We start from the raw sequence: 20259 nt of genomic DNA on the forward strand, positions 1-20259 counted from the left end.
AACGGGTTCGAATTGGATCCTAGCCAATAGAATGGATGCTCTGATGATGCCCATCTGCTCCAGCAAGGACCAGACTAGGCTGACACCATGAGGGCAGAGGTGGGTGCTAGAGTGAGGGCAGGGGGAAGCCTGTGTCTTCATGACCCAGATTTGGGCAGTTCAGGATAAACTCTGGAACAGCCTCAGGGAGGTGAGAGGCAGCAGTGGGAGGGGACGAGGTTTCCCATCTGTCCTTTTCTTGGGGGGACACCCAGTGTCCTCAACTGTAGTGGGCAGAGGGCCAGCTGCCAAGTTGGCCTTTTCCTGGGCTCAGAGGGCAGCTGGGGATTGACTTCAACCCTCAGCAAGCCCATGAAGAGCTCTCCCTTTGTGCCAAGCTTTCATCTTCTCGGGAAGACACCTTCTTTGGCCCTGGGGCCCTCTGGGTCCCCCCCTCCACAGCTCCCAGGTGAGGACCAGGCCTGGTCCATTAGAATGGGAATCAGGGACAAGGGTCTGAGTTCAAGGTCTGGAATCAGCCGGAAAGTCCAGGTTCAGTCAGTCAGTGATCTTTTATTAAGCACCTACTATGCGCTAGACATTGCGCTGAGTGATTGGGATACCCAGAAAGGTGAAAGCAGAAAGCCAGTCTCTGCTCTCAGGGAGCTCCACATTTAAGAGGGGGCGCTGCAGGATAGCCAGGAAGTAATGAGCAGAGAAGGCCCAAGAAGACTGCAATGCTTCCCCCCTGCCCCTTTGGCTCTCTCTCTCTTCTTCAGGAAAAGAAGAGGCTTGGCCAGGCCAATGTTCCGGCCCCTTGGAGCTTCCAGCCTCTGGTTCTATGAGCAAAGGCTTCCCTGCCTTCTTGGACCACAGAGAACGGCCGAGAAGAGATGTTGGTGTGGGCAAGTCATCATGGGAGAGCCCTGAGCCAGCTGTTTGGGCAGAGCCCCTGCGGAGCTCCTCATCCTCCCCCCAGATTCCCTCTTCCTCCCCATCGCCCTCTTCATGTCGGGTGCCTCCACCCATGGGCTCAGAGTCATCCTCTCTGTCATGGACTCGGCTGTTAAATTCCGTCACATTCCTCTCTACAACAGAAATGGGCACCTTCTCCCTTCACTCGTCTCTCTGGGGGTGCCAGTTCAAGGGAGGATCAGCCCTTCCCGGGTGAGGGTTTGCCAGGCCCTGTTCAGGCTGCTCAGCCTTTTGGGGGGCCACCAGCTACCCCACTCTCTCCTGTGGCTCCAAGAGGCTCGAGCAGGCACAGCGGCCACCCCTTGATAAACCATCTCAGCAGATGGGTCAAATGAGGCAGAGGGCAGCGGCCAGGCCTCCAGGGAGCTGGGATGGGTGTGTGTGTGTGTGTGTGTGTGGCTGAGGCAGGTGCTGGGGAGTGTTTGCAGCTTTTGGCCATCCCCCGAGTCCTGGAAGGGCCATCCCCAGCCCTCCTGACTCTTGTCGTGCCACTGGGCTTGCAAGCCTCTGGAAGAGAGAGGGATGCTGAGGACTTTGGTCAGCTCTTCCTCCCTTAGATCCAACTCTCCAGCAAGTGACGACATGAGCCTGGGGTGTCACTGATCCTCTTTGAACATGAACAATAAGATCAGGCCAGCAGCACCTCTGATCTGGGCTGGGGTGGGGGCCTCCTCCTTGGAGTGCTCCATGCCTCGGGTCTCTCCACACTCCAGTCCACAGAAGGAGACCAGGCTATCCCCTACTCAAACATCTTCAGTAGCTCCCCACTGTCCTAGGATAGAAAACAAACTCCTCATCCTGGCATTCAAAGCTCTTTGGCCTCTGGGTACCATCAAGCTTACTCAATAGTACACCCCCCCCCAATTTTGTTCCAATGAAGCTAGCCTGCTAGTTGTTTTTGGTGCATGACATTCTCTGTCCCTCGTCCTGGGTGCCTCAGGTCTGACACGCTCATCTTCCCTGCCCCCTCTTTCTTTGCAGAAGCCCTAGGTTTCCTTCCAAGTACAGCTCAGGTGATTCCTCCTACAGGAAGCCTCTCAGGATAATGCCCTTCATTAGCCCTCTCTTCCTCTGGAAATGTCTTTGATCTAATTTGTGTTTCCTTTGGATATGCTGTGTTTATTTGGGTTCCCATTGGTGACGTCCCATCCCTCCTCGAAACCTCTTTTCTGTAAGTATTTCCAGCAGCCAGCCAGCCAGCCTCCTGGGTCCACGACTTCCCATTCTCCTCTCCCCTCTTCCTTCCTTCCTTCCATCCACAATGGGCAGCCAAGTGTTATTGCTTCTGCCGCCATGACACCTCTTGGTTCCTGTATCCTCTTCTCTCCATTTTCACAGTCTCTAGTCTGGCCCTCATCACTCCCACCTGTACAATGGTGGTGGCCTCCTCTTCGGGCTCCCTGCCTCTAATCCCCCTTCTCCCCAATTCATCCCTCACACATTTGCTGCCACAATAATAGTCCTAAAAATGCCAACCTGGCAATGCTGCCACCTTCCTCCAAAGGATTCAGGAGCTCTCCACAGCATCGAGTCATGGTGGACTCTTCTTGACCCCACTGGGGTTTTCTTGGCTTGACCGCAGACCCCCTGCTCCCTCTGCTGCCTGGAGTCCTCAGTTAGGCGCTGACTTGCTCCTCTATTGGATTCTCCCCCGAGTCAGGCTCCCGCCTTTCCTTGCCTTTCCAGACTTCCTTCCTGTTGCTCCTCTTCCTGACCTTTCCATTCCAGGCCAAGGGAGCTGCTCAAGATCTCCCAAACTCATGGCGCATCTGCACAAGTCTCCGTCCTGGAACAGCACCTCGGAGGAGGAAGAGACCTCACAGAGCACCTTGTCCAGGCTATACTTGAATCTTTTCTAAATATGGCTTGGAACGTGGGCGTCCAGCCTTTGTTGGAGGAGCTCCATGAGGGGGGCATCCTTGGAGACCCCATTCCGCCTCCGGCCAGCTCTCCTGACCTGGGAGATCTTTCCTGATGCCCTGCGTAAGCTTGTCTCTTCAGAAGGGCTTTGCCTTCTGGGACTAAGCAGAACCCGGCCAATCCCCTTCCATCCGGCCCTCCGATCCCCCGCGTCAGCCCAGAAGAAGTCACTTCGCTTCCTTCCTCTCTTCCTCCGAGGACATGGCTCAAGACCGTTCCCCAGGCTGGCTGCCCTCCTCTGGCCACCCTTCCATTGGTCACCGTCCTTCCTCGAGTGCAGATCTTAGAACTGACCCAGTGCTCCAGGCAGAGGAGACAGGCAGCTCTCACTCATCCTGCCGGATCCCACGCTCATCTTATCCATGCCAATGGATCTGCCCAGATTCTCTGGCTTCCTGACCTCACTGCCGCCTAGCATGGATGCCCCGGGCCACTGACAGCCGAATCTTTGTGGACAATGCCCGGGTCTCTCCTTCTTCCATCTTGAAGGGCAAAGCTGAACTGTAGAACCTGGGGCAAGACTTCATCTTCTTCCCTCTTGCATGTCACCTTCTTGGATTTCTCCCAATATTCGGCCTCGCTGTGGAGCTCCTTTTGGAGCTGCCATTCAGTGTGCTATCCAGCCCTCCCATTTCAGTGACCCAAAGGAACCCACTGACTCTGCTTTTATGCAAATCGTTGATTGAACCGTCAAATGGCCCAGAGCCAGTGCAGATCCTTGGCGTGCTCCAGTGGAGGCCTCTTTGCTAATGTAGAACCATTGCTTTTTTTTTTAAACCCTTACCTTCTGTCTTAGAATCAATGCTCTGTGCTGGTTCCAAGGAGAAGGGAAGTGAGGGCTAGGCAATGGGGTGAAGTGACTTGTTCAGGGTCACACAACTAGGAAGTGGCTGACCCCAGGACCCCCATCCCTAAGCCTGGCTCTCCATCCACTGAGCCACCCAGCTGCCCCCTGGAGCACCATTTCTGATGACTGGTCCAACCGGCTCTGAATTCACCAAATGCTCACCTTTCTCTGCCCAGGCCCCGGAATCGATAAGACGACGTGTCCGCTGCTTCCCCACAATTTGAGGGGATTGTGTTTCTGGTCTTTCCTTGGTCTCCCAGGCCATAACTTGTTCAGAAAAGGGCGCTCTCTCCTCTTGCCTGAGAGCTGGGGTGACTGTGCCGGGGCAGGAGGTGGCCAGGGCCCCGCCATCTTTCTCCGCCGACCGGCAGCGGGCCAGCATCCCATTAGCTGGTCCTTTCAGGCTCCGAGGCTGTAGTTTGTCCATCTGTTAGCGCACATTCACAAGGAGTTCAGACCAAGCTCATCCAGGGAGGGCAGTGCGGGGCCTCCATTCTCTCCTGCAGTCACTTTGGTTCCAGCCATTCTGCTTGAAGATGCCGGCACGAAAACCCAAGCAAACAAAGGCGACCACAAAGCTGAGCTGTGATCTGTTGTCTTCTTGGCCCGCCATCTTCTTCTCTTCCTCCAGGGAGCTACAGTCGGAAGCGCCCCCCCCCCCCCCCCCAAGGCTCTTGGTGCTCCTTCCCTTGGCCCTCCAGCCCCAGCGCAGGCTCAGCCCATTCTCAGCCCATTCTCCCAGCACAATGGCCCCTCTCAGGATTCTTCTGTTACCGCTTTCCCTCCATCTTGGGCCAACCCTTCAGAGCCCGAGTGCTGGGTGGATCCCCAGCGCAGCTCCATCAGCCTCTTTAGGCATCTCCCCCCTTTCCTCCTCATTGACCTTGTTTCTAGACATTGTGGATTTGGAACTAGAGAGCCCAGAGGTCCCCGGGGCCAGACGAGGCCACTGAGGCCCAGAGAGCTGGTGACCCACCTGGGCTTCTCTCCTTTGTCTTAGCCTTTCCTGGGCTGTCTTGAGGGTTTCCCATCAATCCTGGGGCACTTTGTCACCTTCCCCAGAATGTCGGGAAGTCCGCTCTCCCCAGATCTTGGGGAGTATGGCGCGGAGCCCAGTGTTCACTTCCTCCATCACAGATTCTGAGACGGGGGGCTCATTCCCTTCCCTTCTGATTCTTCCCCCTTGGAAGGAGTCCTTTGGGGATGTCTAGAAGCGCCAGCCAATGTGCGCCCACTGAACTTCCCAGCCTCTCTTGGGCCCCTGCTGGTGACCAGTTTCTCTTCCTGCCCAAGTTTCTTTACTCCGACACAGATGATGCTGATGACGGCACTTCCTGGCTTTCCCTTCCTGTTGTCCACAGCACTGCTCTCCCTCCCGACCTCCCCATTGAGACAAGGACGTTCACGTCACCAAGTGACTCTGATTCCCTCCCGAAGATTCTGTTCCATACCGGCCGAGATTCATCCCTCCGAGCAGGGCTCCTTGTGGGTGCCCGGGAGGCCCCCGGGCTCCGCAGAGATGCCAAAGCCCTCCTTCCTTTGCTTGTTATCCCTGTGCTCTGGGCAGCCTGCATTGCCGTTGGAGTGCTCCTGGGGGCACTAACCCACCCCTGGGTCCCCGGCCAGCACCTGGCTTGCAGGCTTCCGTTCCACTCCCACCATCGCCCATGTGGCTGGGAAGCTCAGGCGAGGCGCCTCAAGCCCCTGATTGCTGTTCTGTCATCTCGGTCGTGCCTGGTTCTTCAGGACCCCATCTGGGGCTTTTCTTGGCAGAGATGCTGGAGGGCTTTCCCCAGCTCAATTTACAGATGAGGAAACTGAGGCAAACAGAGTGAAGTGACTTGCCCAGGGTCATCCAGCTAGTATGTGAGACTAGATTTGAAATCAGGTCTTCCTGACTCAGGGGGCCTGCGCTTTATCAGCTGCTCTGCTAGCGGCCCCTCAGCCCTGGAGGGAATCTAGACTTTCATTCCACATTGGCCACCTAGATGGCTGGCTATGCCCTTCTCCCCAAGGCCCCCATGATGGTCTTGTCTCCAGGGCCTCGAACCCTGGAATTCCTCAAGGAGAAAGACAGAGACAAGAGAGAGAGAGGGAGAGACAGAGACAAGAGGGAGCAACAGAGAGACAGAGAGAGAGACAAGAGAGAGAGACACACACACAGAGACAAGAGAGAGCAACAGAGGCAGAGACAGACACACAGAGAAGGAGAAAGAGACAGAGACAAGAGAGAGCAACAGAGAGACACAGAGGAGACAGAGACAGAGATGAGAGAGAGGAGAGAGACAAGAGAGAGGGAGAGACAGACACACAGAGGGGAGAGAGAGAGAGAGAGACAGAGACAGAGACAAGAGAGAGGGAGAGACAGAGACACACAGAGGAGAGAGAGACAGAGAGAGAAGAGAGAGGGAGAGACAGAGACACACAGAGGAGAGAGAGACAGAGACAGACACACAAAGAAGGAGACAGAGACAGGGAGCTCCCCAGCTGGTGCAGGGGGCAGACTGGGCCAACCTTGGGATGAAATGGCTTCCAGGGGCAGCTCAGGACTAAGGCACTGGCCTGGAAGCTGGAAACAGCCTGGATCTTTCCAAGCTTTGGGACAATCCTCTTCTGGGTCCCCTCAGCCTTGGGGTGGTTCCAGACCTGCCCTTATGAAGCCCCTCCCCCCTAGGGCCCCCATCCCCCTTTGTGCCTGGTGCTGTGCCCACCCAGACAGAACCTTCAAGAATCTTTGGTCTCTGGGCCTTGTACTGGGGGTAGGGGTGGGGAAGGCACCGTGTGGAGAATCTGCCATTGGGCAAAGAAGGAGTTCCCAAGAGTTTTAGGGAGAGAGTGCCAGGGTAGTCCTGGGGTGCTTCCTGTAGAAGGCAGCTCTTCTGAAGACAGGAACACTGGAGGCTGGCGGAGGAAAGCCAGGCTGGGCCCGTTGGGGCAGGGGATAACAGGCAGTTGGGGCAGCACACAGCAGGCACTTACTAAATGCCTCCCAGAGGGCCTCCTGGGGCTGCAGGCATGGTCTGTAAAAGATGGAGTCCCCGGCAGGCCGGGGGCGCCCCTGTGGCCAAGGGCAGCAGGATTTGAACTCGTCTCTCCCTGGTCTCCCGGCTCCCTTCTCCAGACACAGCCGCTTAGCCCAGTTGTGGGTGTCTGGGTGGCAGCCGCTGCCCCAGGGCCTTCCTGGGGTCCAGGTCACATACCTGGCCAGAGTGCGCCTCTCATGTCCCACCCTTGGAGCTGGGGGGGGGGCTGCCTCCTTCCTTCACCCCCACCCTCGCCTCATTTCCAGCCCCCATTCGCAGCAAACATGAGGCTGCAAACCCCCCATCAGCCCAGCCGACTTCCCAGTGGGGCTGGACCCCGCAGTGCCCAGCCCCGAGGGAGGGACGTCTACACCGCCTGCAGCGCAGACTGGGGTGATGGGAAGGAAGCCAGTAGGTGGTAGTGAGAGAGAGCCCTCGGGGCCCGATCAGACAAAGAGGGGAAACTGAGGCACCCAGCGGTGAGAGAGCGGGTCCCTGCCCGAGGGAGCTTGCTGACCCGGAATCAGAGATCAGGGCGGGTGTCCCTTCATTTGACAGAGGGAGAAACTGAGACCGCAGCGCCCAGTGCCCCATTCCCCCCAGGCAGGTCTGAGCACCACGCCCGCGTGGACATCAGCTCCCCCCCAGTCCACTTCCAGGGTCACGCACACACTAGCTCCCACTCCCACTGGGCACACGCACGCGCGCGCGTTCACACTCCCGGGCACGCCCCCCGCCCGGAGCCGGGCCAGTGGGGGGGGTTCTGGGGGGAGAGCAGGGCCGGGACTGCGGGGGGTGGGGGCGGGGCTTCTGGAGCGGGACCTGGGCGGACTCCGAGCGTCCGAGCCAATGGGAGGCGTCCAGGCCCAAGCCCGCCCCCTACCTCCTCCTGCGCAGCCCCCGCCCCCCGGGAAGCGCGCCCCGACTCTCTGCCCGGCAGCGGGACGGACTGGCGGCGGGCCGGCTGCGCTGCGCCGGGCTGGGCTCGGCGGCCCCCGCCCCCGCCGCCGCCACCGCCACCGCCGCCGCATCGCGGAGAAGAACTTGCCGCGGGGCCGGAGCCGGGGCACGTAGGCGCGGACCCTGAGCCTGCAGCAGGTGTGTACGGACTCCCCCCTCCAGGTATGTTTCCCTGCCACCGCGGCCAGATCCTTGGGCTTCTCCTCTTCCCTCCCTTCGCTCTGCGGGCTCCCCCGCCCCCCAACCTTCCTCCCTGCCTCGGGCTTCCCTCGCGGCTCTCCGTCCGGGCCGGTGCAGCCCCATTTGGCAGGTGGGTAAACTGAGCCTGGGTCGGGAGCTGCCTGCTCGGGGCCGCCTGGCACCCGGAGCGGGAGCCCCAACTTGTGGCCCAGGCCGGCTCCGCGCTGCCCCCCACCCAGTGCCTGTTGCTTGCGGGGGCGCGGGGCCGGGACTGCGGCTCCAGTCCGTCCGTCAGACTACCGGAGAAGCCAGAGGCAGCCCTCGTGCCCAGCCCGGCCTCGGGGACTGGCTCCAGGCCTCCCCCCGCCCCGGGCAGTGAATGCTCCCGAGCCTCCGGGGCTGCCCGAGTAGAAGGGAGCTTAGAGATCCGCCGCCAAGCCGTCCGTCTCCTTCCCAAGTGGGGAAACTGAGGCCCAGAGGGGCAGCCGCTGAGCCAAGGTCACGGAGGTTGTGAGAGGAAGCCCGGGCGGCTGGACTCCCGCCTCCTCCCTCGCATCCCCCCAGCCCCGCGCCCTGGCGGACCGACACTGGCCCGAAGGACCTGGGAAGGGGGGACATCCCGGCCCCGCCGCCAGGCCAGCACAGCCGACTTTTCCGGCGTCTGTTCCTCCACTCGCGGCCCCGGGGCGCCCCCTCCACCCCGGACTAGACTTGGGCTAGCTGGGCTCCTGGGTCCCTCCCATCCAGCTCCGAAGCCCAGGGTGTTGGGGAGGAAAAGAGGCAGCCGGGAGCATCCCCCGAGAAGTAGAAGGAAGCAGAGATAGTGCTCTAGGGACATGGGGGGCGGGGGGGCTCTGCGGAGATCAGGGTGGGCTTCCCGGGGGAGGTGTGCCAGGAGAGAGGGAGGAGTGCTCTCAGACTGGTCCGACTCTGGCTCCAGCTCGTCCTGCTCTCCCTCTCCCAATCCCAGGGACAGGTCTGGCCCTTGCCCTGAGGGAGGGAGGCCACAGGTAGCTGGGGGTGGGGGGATCTGGCCCAGGAGCATCGACTAGTCCAGGACCATTCAGGGGACTTCTCTGAGGCCCTGCAGTTCCCTCCCTGAGCCCCTGGGGGGGGGGGGCCGGGATCAAGTTCAGGGTGTGTCTGTGTCTGAGTCTCTGAGTGACTGAGGGCTGCCCTGCTGCTCCCCCGGGCTCTGCCTGGCTCCACTCCCCTTGCCTGGGCCCTGCCATGTGCCCACAGTGCCAGGCCCATCAGGAGAGCCTTGACTGCAGGCTCCGAGCTGTCTGGCCGTGGCTGTGGGGCCTCGGCAGGTCTCTGCTGCAGGGGCTGTGGGCTGTGGCATTGCAGGGCTTCCTCCTCCTCCTCTGGGTGCCCGCCAGGGCCTCGGGCAGAGCCTCTGCTCTGGGGGTCCCTTTGCCTCCTTCTTCACAAGGCAAACTCCGGATGTGGGAGGCCCCAGAAACCCAGGCCCTTGTTTGCAGATGGGGAAACTGAGGCCCAAAGAGGCTCGGCCAGTTACTTGGCAGCTTTGGAGCCTGCTCTCTTGCCCTGTGGGCCCCAGAAAAAGAGGGAGGCGCCCTCAGGGTCGGGGTCCAACCCCCAGCGGCCCCATTTGCTGGGGCTCTGGAGGAGGAGGGACCTTTGCCTGGAGCTGGGGCCAGCTGCAGGGCTGCCCCTCTCTGGGCCCATTTGCCTGAAGGATTTGCATGTGAATTCCCCGGGGGAGCTGCTGCTCTCCCTTTCTCCAGGCTTGCAAATAGGGGCTGAGGGCTGGTCCTGGGGAAACTGGAAGAGGCAGCTCCCTGCCCTGGGGCCGCCCTCCACCCTGGAGCCCCCCTTTCCCTGGGCCCTCAGGGTCAGAGTCCAAAGCCTCCTTCCTCCTGAGCCTGACCTCCCCCCCAGGGCTTGGAGCTGGCCTAGGGTGAGCCCAGCTCAGAGTCTGCAGTGGATCTCAGAAGTCATTGGGATGGGATGGATTTGAACCTGGAGCCTCTGACTCTACCCCACTGCCCTCACTTGCCCCCTAGGCCCCAGCAGCCTCATCAAACACCCCCTTTCCTCTCTGGGGAGTTCCCTGTGCCAATGACTGTAGCCCCCCCCCCCACTGACTCCCTGTGCCCTGACAGTGAAAGGAGGGGAGCTGGAGGGTCTGAGAGAGCCCTGGGGGGGCCCTTCCTCCTGCCTCCCAGCCCAAGATGGGCCCCAGAGAGCAGCTCAGGAGGAAGAACCCCGAAGAGGGCAGGTGACTGGAACAGAGGCTCTGGGCTTCCAGTTAGTGTTGGCAGGGGCCCTCCGGGGGACTCATCTTATCTGAGTGGCAGAAGAGGAAATGGGTCCAGGGAGGGGACTGGCTTGCCTGACACCAGACAGTGAGGAAGTGGCAGATGCAGGATTTGAACTCACGTCCTGTCAGAGAACTGTGCCATAGGACCCACAGAGGGGAGAGCCAGGAGCCTGTGGATGGTCAGTCAGTCCCAGTCAGAGCTGGGTGGAGGCCTGACATCGGCTTCTGCCAGGAGCTTGATTGTCTCCACATAGACACTTGGGGGGAGGGAGTGGGGGGGGAGCAGCAGGAGCTCTGCCAGCCCCAGCCTGCCCACTGTCTGCCACAGACCTGGGGAGCCCGGCTCCCATCCCGGAGGCACGCAGGCTCTGGGCCGGCCCCCCCCCCCCCCCCCGAGCACTTGTGGCTGCCCAGGACGTGTGGACACGCATGCACACACAACAGGCGTGTGAGATGGGGGGAGGCCCTGGTTCTGGTCCCTTCTGACCCCTTCCCTGTTTGGGCTTGAGCTTGCCCTCCTCCTCCTCCTTCTCCTCCTCCTCCTCCTCCTTCTTCTCTGGGCCTCCACTTCCTCCTCTCCCCAGGAAGGACGCCAGAAGCCAGGAGCAGGGACAGCTACAGGGTCTGTACTCCGGCCAGCCGGGCTTCTAAGGGGGTTCACGGGGGGGCTGCAGCTCTGGGGGGCCCCAGAGGGTGGGTGGCACTTCCAGCCGCTGGGGGTGGAGGCACCTCATTTGGGGGGTGACTGGCCAAAGATCCCAGGGCAGCAGCGGGAGATGGAGCGCTGCAGTGGGGGCTGCAAGGACTCGCCCAGCTCCATGTTGGCGGAGGCCTGTGCCCGTCTCTGGACTTCCTAATGGGGGCCCTCCGGCATCCAGTGACCTCTGGGGCCCATGAAGACAATAACACCTTCAGGACCACCTCCTGCGGGCTCGTCCCCCAATAACAGATTTAGAGCACTTGGTGCCACCCTGAAGTGAGCCTCTTCTTGCCATTGCTGTGCAGGTGGTGATGATGCCACAGTAATGAGCCTGGCGCCCTCCAGGGACCATCGGGGCCAAGAGGGAGCTGAGGGAAGACCCTGGTCAGGGTTGGGCCCAGAGGGAGGAGAAGAACCCAGAGCCCAAGCCCAGGCCTTCGTCTCTGGACCCCGAGTTGTCCCCACCATGGCCCCTGGTGAGGAGGGAATGTTGTCCTTGTTTAACTGAGCCTGGCAGTGGTCAGGGAGGCTGGGGACTGCCTCATTGCCCTTTCCTCCCTGGGAGGCTTGGGCTTGCGCCCCGAAGGGCTCTCTTTCTTGGGGGGCCTGGCCAGCCTGGAAAGGGGGCCACTTCCCTAGTGCCAGTAATTCTCCTTCAAATGGAATTTTGTCTACTTTGTCATGGAGTTAATGAATGAGAAAGCTTTTATCAAACCCTGACAATGTGAGCGAGCAAGTGCCTCGGTGCCTGCCCTCGCAGAGCTGACGTTCTAATGGGGGAGACCAGTCTCCTTCTCTCCCTCCATCCCCCCTTCTCTTTGTCTCTCTGTCGCTGTCTCTGTCTCTGCCTCCTTCCCTCCCTCCCTCCCTCCTTCTCTGTCTCCTTCCCTCCCTCTCTCTCCCTCCATCCCCCCCTCTCTGTCTCTGTCTCTCCCTCCCTCCTTCCCTCCCTCCCTCCCTCTCTCTCCCTCCATCCCCCCCTCTCTGTCTCTGTCTCCGTCTCTCCCTCCCTCCCTCCCTCCCTTCCACCCTCCCTCCCTCTCTCCCTCCATCCCCCCCTCTTTGTCTCTGTCTCTGTCTCTCCCTCCCTCCCTCCCTCCCTCTCTCCCTCCATCCCCCCCTCTCTTTGTCTCTCTGTCACTGTCTCTGTCCCTCCCCCCCCCTCCCTCCCTCCCTCCCTCCCTCCCTCTCTCTGTCTCTCTCCTCTTCCCCCTTTTCTGTTTTTGCTCTGAGCCTGGATTTAATCCCGGTGGGGAGACTCTTGCTCCAGCTTTTCTTTCTGACAATGCAGACATGGAATTCTTCTTGGGTTTCTTGGGGGCAGCTGGGGTACCCCAAGCAGAACTGGAACCTGGGCCTTTCTGATCACCCCTCCTTCCCTCAGGCTAGGTTGCTTCTCATTTGTCTGTAGGCTATAAAAGCAGCTTGCTGCTATGCAGACATGGGGGGGGGGTAGAAGTGCTCCGGTACCGTTTGGGGAGACTGAGGACACTGGTGACTCCCCGGGGTGGCCTGCAGGCTCAAGGTGGAGGGAAGGTCCCGGGGATCCTACCTGGCAGAGGGGAGGAGGAAGGGCTGCCGGGCATGGGGGCAGGAGGTCTGTGCCAGAGGAACCTGTATCTGTACCTGTTCACACACACACACACACACACACACACACACACACACACACACGCCCTTGTGGCGATCCATGTCTGTACATACGGATACATAGACAGACGCACTGTATGTTTGTGGGGAGAGGACTAGACAGACAGACAGACAGGCAGGCAGAGAGGGACAGACAGGCAGACAGGCAGGAGGCTGAGCAGTGCCCACTGGAGGTCAAGCAGGGGAGGCCGAAGGCAGCAGAGGTGCGAGAGGGTTCTCAGGGTGCGTGATGGGTTCGAGGCCGGATCGCCCCGAAGGCAGAGGGAAGGAGGTGGCACCCACACACGGAGGCAGGTTTTCTCGAGTCTGGGCAGCCACAGGGATGGTCCCGCTTCACCCCACGCTCAGTCCTCCAGCTCTGCTCAGTAGAAGCTGAGGATCAATCCAGGGTTGGGGACACAAATACGCGCCGACCACAGGTAGGTCAGGCTTGGGCAGGATTAGAACCTGGGACCTCTGCCTCCCCTGGGGGCTAGACTGAGGGCTCTATAAAGCAGAATGGGGGAAGCACCCCAAGGCCCTAAGTCCTCCTGGGCCCGGGACCCTGTCCTGGCCCTGCTTCCTGGGATGGGCTGGGGATGGCCTGGGAGAGGCGGCTTCTTGGCAGGACGCAGCTCGGCCGCCTGAAGTCCTTCTCTGGGAGTCGACGTGCCTCTCAGAGCCTGGGTGGGGGGAGGCTGAGCGAGGAGGCCCTGGAGGAGAGGCTGGGGCTGGCCTTCCTCCCAGCCTCTCAGGGAGGCCTCCGGGGCCCTCGAAGGTTGGGCCTGCGCCCCATGGGCCGGCCATCGTACGGGGAGCTCACTCCCTCACCCTGCCGGCACGGCCGTGGCCGAGGCTGACGCTGGGGCCTCCGAGCATCTCCGGTGACTTGTTTGAGGTAAAGGATTTGCTCCGCGGCTGAAGGATGTGGTTTGGAGTCCTGGCCAGGCTGCCTGGATGGATGGATCCGGCGCTCCTCGGCAGGGCTTTCCGCTGTGTTTGGGCTTCCTTGGGGCGGCGGGAGGGCTGCGAGAGGGGGTCGCGCGGCGTCTACGGGGAGCCCCGAGCTCTGCAGTGGGGGGGCTCCCGGTCGAGGTCCCTTTCTCGGAGATTTGTCTCTGGCCGGAGGCGCCGACCGCAGTGGACCCAGCGAGGGCCCGACGAGTCCCCGAACAGGAATCCCTCCTCCAACAGCCTGACGCCCCCCGGGACGAGGCGGCCCCTTCTCCGAAGCCTCTGCCTCTGCCGTGGGGCCTCTGGGGGGGAGGCTTTATTGAGAGGCTGACGCCGCTCCTGGGAGTGCTGGAAGAGGCCATCGGCGGGGCAGAGGCCGGGGGAGAACGCAGAGTCAGTGCTGAGCGGGACCTCAGAGGGTGAGGAATGCCAGCCTCTTCCCTACCCTGCCTGGACCCGCCACAGGGTCCAACCGCAGAGGCCCCCGGGCTCTCCACAATGGCGCGGTGGCTGGAGATTCTTCCCACCTGATTCACAGCTGGCTTGTTTCTCAGACCAAGATGGGAAACGACACACTGCACGTCCCTGGAGGCTTTGTCCAGACTCCCTTCCATTTGTCTGGGCCATCAGGAGGTCCTCTTACATCTGAGATATAAAGGCCTCCGGACAAAATCACCAGGCCCAGCGCTTCCATATCCCAGGTGAGAAGACTGAGGCCGACAAGAGAGCGTCAGGGGGGTCTCTGGCCCCTCAGACCAGTTCTCGTTCCACTCTGGCCTCAGAGACGAAGAGCCGCTGACTGTCCTGTCCTCTCACTGCCTGAGCTGAGCTGCAGCCAGCACAGGGGGGCTGCCAGAACCCCGCTGGCCCTGGCCCTTGGGGGTCTCTCTTTGGACCTTATCTTGGAGCCAGAAAGACCTTGTGAGGTCCCTGCCCAGGCCTCCACGGTTCTGGATTTCCCAGTCCTGGGTCTTAGTCCAGGGGTGTTTGCTCTGTGTGTGCCCCGTGTCAGGGGCTGGGGGTACAGTGGAGAGAAGAGGAGCCCTTTCCCCTAAGGAGCTCCCACTTTGTGGTGTCCCTCCGGGCTCTCTCCAGGACAGATGGGGAGGAGTCTTCTGGGAGGGCACCCTGGGGGAGGGGAGAGAACTTTCTGCCCCCCCCCCTTTGTGTCCTCGCCTCTCTTCCCCCTCCCCAATGACCCTTTCTTTGACTTTCTTGACTTTCTTGACTTTCTTGACTTTCCTGGCTACTTCTGTTGTTTCCCCTTGAAGGTGGGACCTGCTGCCCTGCCTCTGCAGCTCCAGCACCAGGGACAGCGGCTGCCGCCTAGTAGGTGCTCAGTAACAGCAAGCACTTAAGTGTGTGCTGGGCACTGGGGGCAGAAAGACAGTCCTGGCCCTCAAGGAGCCCCTTCACTGGGCCTCAGTCTCCCTCGTGGTACAATGAAGGATCAGCTGATCTCTGAGGCCCTTGGCAGCCCCAGGCACTGTCTCTATTCTGTCTTCCTTCAGCAGTCCATGAGCTCACTGGGATAAGCAGGGGGTTGGGGGGCAGGAGAAGGGGCAGAAGGGAGGGAGGGGGCTTCTTTGTCCTCCTCCCCTTCCCATCCTCTGAGCTTCACACCCGTGTCCTCCACTGTCACTTTAAGAAATGTTAGGAAACTTTCTCTGGGCCGCAGGATGCTGCCAGCCCTGGGCTCTGGTTTGCTTTCCAAGAGCCCAACCATCAGTCTGGCAGGGATTGACAGCCTAGGGGAAGGAAGGTCCTGCTTTGGTGAAGTGGCTGGCCGGCTCTGGGGCTGGTGGCTGGAGAGTGAAGAGATTGTTAAGGAGGAAGAGGAGAAGCTCAGTCTTCTTTGGGATCCCCTGAGCCTTGGAGGCCTCAGGCTGCCCAGTAGGACCAGCTGTGCCTCTCCTGGATGGCCTGGCCCTCATGGGCTCAAGCTTAGTCTTCAAATACCCCTCTTCCCTATGGGGTCAACTCTGGAATCCCCCTAGAAGATGACAGAAGCTTCTTTCTTCCCTTCCCCCTTCTTTCCCTTCCTTCCTTCCTTCCTTCCTTCCTTCCTTCCTTCCTTCCTTCCTTCCTTCCTTCCTTCCTTCCTTCCTTCCTTCCTTCCTTCCTTCCTTCCTTCCTTCCTTCCTTCCTTCCTTCCTTCCTTCCTTCCTCCCCTCCCTTCCTCCCTCTCTTTCCTCCCCTTCCCTTTCTTTTTCTTCCCTTCAGCCAGAAAGTATGTGGCAGGCAACAGGAAGGCCTGCTGCCAGAAGGCCATAGGATCTTAGATCTAGAGCTGGAGGAACCCCAGAAGTCATCTAGCCTGTCCTCCTTCATTTATAGATGAGGCAAATGAGGCCAGAGAAGTTCTGAGATTTATCCAAAATCACATGGACAAGATGTGGAAGAGGTATGACTTGAACTTGGGACCTCTTGACTCCAGACTGCCCCATTCTGCCTCTCAATAGCAGTCCTCGTCTTGAGGGTGGGGCCAAATGCCCTTTTTTTCCCCTTCCTTAGGCCAGAGTATGATGAAAAAGACTCATTTTCCTTCCAAGCTCTGGAAGGTCTGTGAGGGATTGAGGTCATGAAGTGCAGTGAGTACACTGGCCTTGGAGGCAGGAGAAGCCTGGGGTCAGACCTTGATTCTGATACTTCCTAGCTTTGTGACCCTGAGGAAGTCCCTTAACCATTCTCAACCTCAATTTTCTCATCTGTAAAATGGGGATGATTCTTGTGTTGCCTGTCTCATGAGGTGATTGAAAGGAAAGAAAGCATTTATGAATTATTTCCATTTTTTAGTTAAATTGTCTTTATTTCTAACTATATACTCCCACTCTAGAGCCATCAGAGAATGAAAAAGAATGGAGAAAAAGCAGATTAGCAAAAGTAACCAGTGCCCCAACCGAGGGTGATAGTGATGGGGTATGCAGTACTCTGTTCCCCTGGTCCCTCACCTATGCAAAGAAGCAAGAGAAGGGCCTCTTCTTCTCTTTTTTCTTGGATCATGACTCCAGCTAGGTGGGAATAGATGTCCCAGAGGCTCTTCTCTACTCTCAGATTCTGGGAGTTTTAGGAGAAGCAATGAGCAGGGACTCAGACAGGGTCAGAGTGAACTGATCCTGCTTGTTCTGAGCCTGGGTAAGATCTCAGGGCGCTTTTCTACCACACCAGCCTGAATAAATGCCCGGGCAGAGCAGCTCAATCTTTCCTTTTAGCCTTTTAGATCTAATTCATTCTGAGAAACCAGAAAGTATGTGGCCATTTTTTCCAGCCATTCAGAGTGTCCGCCGTGTCCTTGGTAGAGATTTTATAGCTCCTTGTCTGGGGGCCTGAAGACATTAAAAATCATGCAATGCTCCATTCTCTTGGAGAGCGATAAGGGGAGAGGAAGGTTTATTTTAAGGATGTTGGGCAGAGCTGATAAGAGCAAAGACACAAGTGAGGCCTGGGAGTGGGGAGGATTGAGCAAGCAGAGCAAGTGTCAGAGCCAGCAGGGACCTTGGGCATCATCCAGGCCCCCTCCCTCATTTTATGTAGGAGAAAACGGAGTCTCAAGGTGGGATGGGAGGAAGGGGATTGCCCATGGGCAGATGATTGGAGTCCAGATCCCCCGAGTCCCAGAGCAGGGCTCTTGGAACCCCTCTCCTTCCATCCTCCTCATGCTGCCTGGGTGAGTAGATGGATGGATGGATAAATGAGTGGATGGATGGATGGATGGATGGATGGACGGACGGATGAGTAGAGAGATGAGTGAATGAATGGATAGATGGATGAATGGGTAGATAGATGAGTGGAAGAATGGATGGATAGATGGATGGATGGGTAGATAGATGAGTGAATGGATGGATGGATGGATGAATGGGTAGATAGATGAGTGGAAGAATGGATGGATAGATGGATGGATGGGTAGATAGATGAGTGAATGGATGGATGGATGAATGGGTAGACAGATGAGTGGAAGAATGGATGGATGGATGGATGGATGGGTAGATAGATGAGTGAATGGATGGATGGATAAATGGATGGATAGATGGGTAGACAGATGAGTGGATGGATGGATGGTTGAAGAAACAACAGTCAGAATGAGATGAGATGCAGTCAGTAAGGTGTTGACATTGTTTTCTGGCATTTTAGAATTGAGATTTCCTCCTCTCTGGCCCCCCCTCCCGAGGCCATGAATAGTCTGATATAGGTTATACTAGTATGTTGACGTTCTCTTTAAACAGCAAGTTTGGGTAGAGGCAGTGGAGCCCTCTTCCTTACGTCCTCTCATTTCTGCTCTTTCCTACACATGGAGGGTTCCTTCACCTGGGAGTCCCTACACTAATGCCATCTCTGGTCCTATTGCCAGTTTCAGATCTCCCTCTCTGTCACTTGTGCTCTTGGTCCAAGTTCTGGCTCCCTGAGTTAAAAACAAACAAACCAGACCAGTGCAGCAGGGCTCAGGCCTCTTCCTGGATCCCCCTGGGCTCTCCTGGCTCCGGGCAGACATCAGGATTGGCCAGAGGTGCGTTCCAGCTCCAAGAGGGTGGCGCTCCCTGTTTCCAGGGCTGTTGCTGTCTGGAGACCTTTTTATTTCTGTCCTGGGTCAGCGGAGACTCGGCCACTCCTGGCTCCAGGGGCCCCTGTTGCGTTTTCTGCTCCCCAGATCCTCAGCTGCTCCCCTGGCCCCCGAGGTTGCTTCGGGCCCCCCTCCACCGGCTCTGTGGGTCGTCCTTGGGGACTGAGCTTTTCCACACTTAGCTGGGCCAGTCTTTGGCCAGCTCCTGCTGGCTCCTGCTCAGGGCTTCTTCAGGCAGTGCGTTCAGAACCCTTACCTGAGAGATAAAAGTTCTTATTACCCCCATTTTGTGGATGTGGAAATCGAGGTGAAGAGGAGTCAAGTGACTTGCCCAGAGTCTTACAGTTGCTAAAGGTCTGTGGTCAGATTTGAACTCAGGTCCTACCCATGCCAAGGAATAGGAGGAGAACCTCAGCTGGGGGCTGAAAGCAAAACAGATATTTGCAGGGTGCCGCTTCTGTCCCTGCTGAGTCCACTGGAAAATGGCTGCTCCTGTCTACTGTCAAAGGGGAGGAGGAAAGATCGTGAGAAGAGCCTCTACATGTGGTTGGTCAGTTCTGGAGAAAAGAGAGACCCCCTCAGAGGGGGATGGGCAGGGAGGGCATCCTGAAAGAGCTGCGCTTGAACCCCAGAGTGGGCAGCAGCCTGGCACTGGCGAGGCAGGGGCTGGGAAGGAACCTGCCATGCTTCCAGGCTCAGAGTCCAGAGGAGTGACGGGGATGGAGGGGGAGGACCCACTGGGACACATTCAGATTGAATCCGGTTATAAGAACGAGAGCCAAACGCTTTCCTTTAACTCAGGCTTCTTGGTGGGGATCGATGGACTGACAAAGATGGCACACCTCCCCTGCTCCCCAGTGCAGTCAGTGGAATCCAATTACTGCTCAAAGCCACTCTCCCACGGACTGTCCCTTCCTTCCTTGTTTGCCTAACAAAGACGGTAATTCTGTCTCCATATCATCTCTTACATCCAAGCCCTTCTCTCCACTCCTCCAGCCACCACTTCATTCAGGGACTTGTCCCCTCTCGCCTGGACCATTGCCATTGGCCTCCCCACCTCCTGTCTCTCCCCACACCAGCCCTTCCTTCACACAGTCACCAAATGGATGTTTCTGAAGCTCAAGTCTGACCCTGTCATTCCTCTGCTCAAGAAGCTACTGTGGCTCCCTATTACTTTGAAGCATAAAAGTCCTTCACAGCCTGTCTCCAGCCTACCTTTCGGATTTATTTACTGTCATACCTTCTGCAGTCTAGACACCCAACACTGCATCATTCTGCCTTTGCAATGACTGCCCCCACCTGGAGTGCTCACCCTCCTCTCATCAACTTGGTCAAATCTGTTGTTCAAAGGCCAGTTTAAATGCCACCTTCTGCACGAAGTCTGCTGGTCCTCTTCCCACCTCCATGATGAAAAGACCTTCTGTTCAGTCTGGATGTCCGTGTAGAGAATTCTGGGCATATGCAAGTCTACTCTTTTCTCTGGTAGGCTGGAGTCTGGAGGAAGGGACTGCTTCCCTTTGCCTTGGGAGTAGCACTGCCTGGCGCCCAGTCGTTGGTTATTTAGGAAATGGTGATCACCCGCAATCAAAGGAGCATTTGGAGGCAGTGATATTGGGGCTCCCTTTGGACCTTCTGCTTCTTTGAGCCTCATTGCTGGAGAAGAGCTGGATTCTGATGATGGCTTCTCTGGTTCCCTAGTCTGGCACACTGGATGGATGCACAAGTCCAGGCACACATGTGTCTCTTCAACACACCTCAGAGTTTGGCCAATTAACAGCCAGCCCAGCTAGCCAAGGATGGAGGGTGCTGAGCCTATCCCAGGTTTCCCACTTTCTGGGTCCCAGCAGGGCTGCAGCGTCTTTGGTCTCTGGACAATTGGGGTCCTAGCAGAATGCTGCCCCCTCTTCCCTCATTGCAGCTTCTCCCTTGCCAAGAAGAGCAATCTTCTTATGTGGTCTGTGTTAGAATACTGCAGTCAAGGACAAGAAAACCACCGAACTGAGAAGCTGGGCAAGGGAGGCCATGAGAGGAGGACAGAACATTCATTCCTATCTCTGCCATCCCAGACAACAACACGGTCTTCATGTATAGCTCCATGATAATGATGAAATAGAAGACATCAAAGAACAAGCAGCACCCTGACTCCTGAAGCACATTATCACCCCCTTCCCTTCCCTTCCCCCCCCATCCCCATCTCCATCCCCATCTCCATCCCCATCTCCATCTCCATTTCCATCTCTATCCCCA

At 58.3% G+C, this 20259-nt stretch overlaps 1 protein-coding gene across 1 annotated transcript in view; it reads left to right on the forward strand.

Annotated features, from left to right (window-relative positions):
* The first annotated feature begins 7662 nt into the window (after positions 1 to 7662).
* KCNS3 (potassium voltage-gated channel modifier subfamily S member 3) overlaps positions 7663 to 20259 on the forward strand; it is a 33142-nt gene continuing 20545 nt past the window's right edge. The window contains exon 1 of the mRNA XM_001362140.3: positions 7663 to 7866. The gene's annotated coding sequence lies outside the window, so the exon portion shown is untranslated. The remainder of the gene's footprint in view (positions 7867 to 20259) is intronic.

The sequence above is a fragment of the Monodelphis domestica genome, chromosome 1 (genome assembly GCF_027887165.1).
Source record: "Monodelphis domestica isolate mMonDom1 chromosome 1, mMonDom1.pri, whole genome shotgun sequence".
Lineage (NCBI taxonomy): Eukaryota > Metazoa > Chordata > Mammalia > Didelphimorphia > Didelphidae > Monodelphis > Monodelphis domestica.